Below are 3,682 nucleotides of genomic sequence, written 5' to 3'. Positions count from 1 at the left end.
CTTTAATGTCTGTCGGAAATGACGTAGTTGTCAATCGACCCTTAAATTCTCTTGTGTTTTCTGTAACAGTTTCGTGGTATGCCTTGAAGAGGCCAGTCGTACATATACCCGGTTGGGGAAAAAGCCAAACAGAAAATTTTAAATTTTGTATAAATGCACTTTCTTAAAATTGTGCTTCGATATGCAGTTACTAGGAAATCCAGAAACGTACTCAAAGATAAGTATAATTCATAGAAATTCATTATAATTTTACCATAAAAAAATAAGAAATTTTAAACCTACATACTAAAAATAACGCTGAGATTTTGAACAGGGGGGGGGGGGGGGTAACTCTCTTTTTATTGTAAATTCAAAGATGTAGGCCTCAAATAAACACACACAAAAAAGGAGATGTGTGTGTGTGTGTGTGTATGTATATATGCGGTCTGAGAAGACGACCGGATACTAACTTCAATATATCACAACGCTGCTGAAGGCTGGTGACCTTCTCAGCATGAAAACAAAAACATAAACTCAAGACGACTCTCTCGGCTCCAGTTCTGCCTCCCCCCTCTCCCAACCCTCCCTTATTAACTGAAGTTTATGGTGGGACTGACGTTAGAACTACAATCTCCATCATATGACGATTTGATACTTAACTTGGACATGATTTTGACTCAGAAAATAAACTTATTGCATAAAGAAGTTAGTTGGGCGTATAATCTAAACAATGAATAATACAACCTACAAAATAGCCTCGGAAAGGACTGGAACTTTTAATGACAAAAGGCATGCACACGGAAAATCTAAAGGTCATGTTTCAGGCGACGAATGGAGACTGGGTGTTTGGAATGCTAGGGGAGTAAATGATCTAAAGGTAAAAGAATTGCGTGAAACTATGGACGTGAAGAAACTAGATATCTTATATGTGTCTGAAACAAAGAAAAAGGGATGCGAAATTAAAGACATAAAAAACGGCGTGTTGAAAGGCGGCTTTGAAATATGGTCAGGAGTTAGCTGTGCGAAGCTGGATATGCGAATAGATTTCCAAAATAAGATAATCGAAAGCATAGATAGGGCAACATGGGAGGACCGTATAAAAAACAAAGATATAGAGGGCGCCTGGACAATGTTACGGAATATCCTTGTTAGATGTACGATCGAAGTTGTGGTACCGTAGTTTTAGGAAGAATATCTGGTGATGCGTGGTGGAATGATGAAATTCAGGCTGCCCAAAAAGCAAAAAGAGAAGCGTACAAGACAACTTTGAACATCGCAGGTCTTAGCAATGAAGAAAGAAATAGACGTAGAAATGATTATAGACGCGAAAACAAGATACTTAAACGATTAGTTAAAGAAAGTAAAGATACAATTAGAGCAGAAGAAGAGATAAAAATACAAAACGACTTTGAACAATGCAGGAAACTACTTTATAAAAAAATGAAAGGAAACAAAAGTACAGAAATTGTCAACATGAGAAATAGTAGGGGGGAAATGGTATATAATGCAGACGGAATACTAGAGGCTTTCAGAGACTATTTTAGGAGATAATTCGGAGATGAAGCTATAGGACACGACAACTGCGATATTGAACACGATGCAATGGAAAACTCAATTGAGAAAGTCTGTGTCACTGAGGTTGGGGATATAATTAAGAACTTGAAAAACGGTAAGGCTGCCGGGGTAGACGGTATTAACGCTGAAATGCTTACACACGGTGGCGCGTGCATACCACATAGACTGTGCGAATTGATTAATTTATGTTTCGAGATGGGAGACGTCCCAGACGATTGTAAAAAAGCGATTATCGTACCAATATACCAGAGAAAAGGAGATAAAAGGGAGTGCAATAATTATAGAGGGATTAGCTTATTAAGCACCGTAAGTAAAATATATTCAAAAATACTTATTCGTAGGGTAATGAAAATAACAGAAGCAAAGATTTGGGAAGTCAAAAGTGGATTTATGCCAGGAAGGTCATGTACGGATCAAATATTTAGCTTAAGGCAAATAACAGAAAATAGTTTGAGAGTAGGAAAAAAAGTTTTCTGTGCATTTTTTGACCTAGAAAAAGCTTTCGACAAGGTAGATAGAAGTAAACTTTGGGAATTCCTGAAAGAGTATGGAGTCAATGGATGGATCCTACAAGATATAAAAACAATATATACAGGTAGCAAAGCGAGTGTAAGAGTGAATGGGAGACTGAGTGACTGTTTCGATATTATTCAAGGAGTTAGACAAGGATGCGTAATGTCTTCATGGTTATTTATATTATTTATGGACAAGTGTTTAAGAATGGCTCTCTTCAACGAAGAGGGTGTGGATCTCCAAACTGTAAGGGTGCGTGGGTTAGCGTTCGCAGATGATAAGGTTGTTATGGCAGAGTCTGTCGAAGACTTACAAAGAATGTTGAATAAACTAGATGCAAGCATGAAGAGCATGGGCCGCAAAATAAACGCAAATAAAACAAAAACTATGGTGTTCGAAGGAAAGAGTGTACTATACGGTAGCGATACATGGACTTAACAAGAAAAAGATAAGAGTAAAATTAACACAATTGACATGAGATTCTTGCGCATAATATGCGGGAAACCCCTGATGGACAAAGTAAGTAACGAGACAATTCTAAAAGAATGTGGTGCAGAAGAGACGCTAGTAGACACATGGGAAAGAAATCGGTGAAGATGGTTCGGACATGTTGAGAGAATGCCAAATGAACGACTAACGAAACAAGTGTGTCAAGGTAAAGTAAATGGCTTAGAAGAGACATAAGAAGTCACAGAAACACGAGAGTCTGCATAAAAAAATTCATGGACATAAAAGAAGCTAGAGAAGTATGCCAGGACAGGAAAGTATTGCGGCAAATAGTTAATAAATAGAGTGTCAGTAGAGTGAATGGCGCCTGAAACAAAAGACCTTAGCCACTAATGGACCTAAGTGGGGAACCTTACATAACGACTTCGTGACATTCTTCGCTTGGGGTGATTGCTAGAGAGAATGATCAGCAACCTGGGTCGGAAAAGTGTTGCGGAACGAACGTGTTATTTACTTAAATAGCACGAGAATTCTGGATAAATCTGAAAATTCTCTATCCCTTCCACACACTACTCATTTGCCCTAATGAATGAGTCACGCCTACCCCGAAAGGGAAATGGCTTAATGGTATAATAATAATAATAATAATAATAATAAACCGAAGGTGTTCCGCGTTGATGTCGCGGTAGGGCTTGAGCTCTCCTCTCATGACTTTGACGGCAATGTTGGAGGTAGCATTGCTACTGACAGGGTTTCCCATGCCAAATAGGCTGATAACGAAGAGGAGAGGGACTAAGCATGCGGGACGGTGGCGATGGTAAGCTGCGAGATGGTCAGGCAGATCTCACTAATCAAACAGCTGACCAGCAAGAACATCTGCAACAAACGATAAGCAGTGGAACATCAACTGTGCCTGATGAGGATGCTTTGGCTAGCACTAGCTGTTTGGAGCCAACCACCTCGACAGAAATACCGTGGGAGAGCATCAAATGGGATACCACAATGAAAGAGGAATTGGTGCGTCTCTATTATGAAAGTGCGAAGTTTGAAACAAACAAGGAAAAATGATACAATTTAAGAACAAAATTTGCTGCAAAGTATCCTAATATACAAAAGGTCGCACTAAGAGATCTTATCGCTAAGGTGAAAGACATCAGGATTAATCTAC

The 3,682-nt window shown here is 39.0% G+C and overlaps 1 protein-coding gene across 1 annotated transcript in view; it reads right to left on the bottom strand.

The window, feature by feature from the left end:
* LOC117171976 (transcription initiation factor TFIID subunit 12) overlaps positions 1-3,682 on the bottom strand; it is a 174,585-nt gene that overhangs the window by 108,717 nt on the left and 62,186 nt on the right. The gene's annotated exons all lie outside the window — the stretch shown is intronic.

This window comes from Belonocnema kinseyi, chromosome 4, assembly GCF_010883055.1.
Source record: "Belonocnema kinseyi isolate 2016_QV_RU_SX_M_011 chromosome 4, B_treatae_v1, whole genome shotgun sequence".
NCBI lineage: Eukaryota > Metazoa > Arthropoda > Insecta > Hymenoptera > Cynipidae > Belonocnema > Belonocnema kinseyi.
The sequence above is the reverse complement of the archived record's forward strand: the minus strand, read 5'-3'. Positions and strand labels throughout refer to the sequence as shown.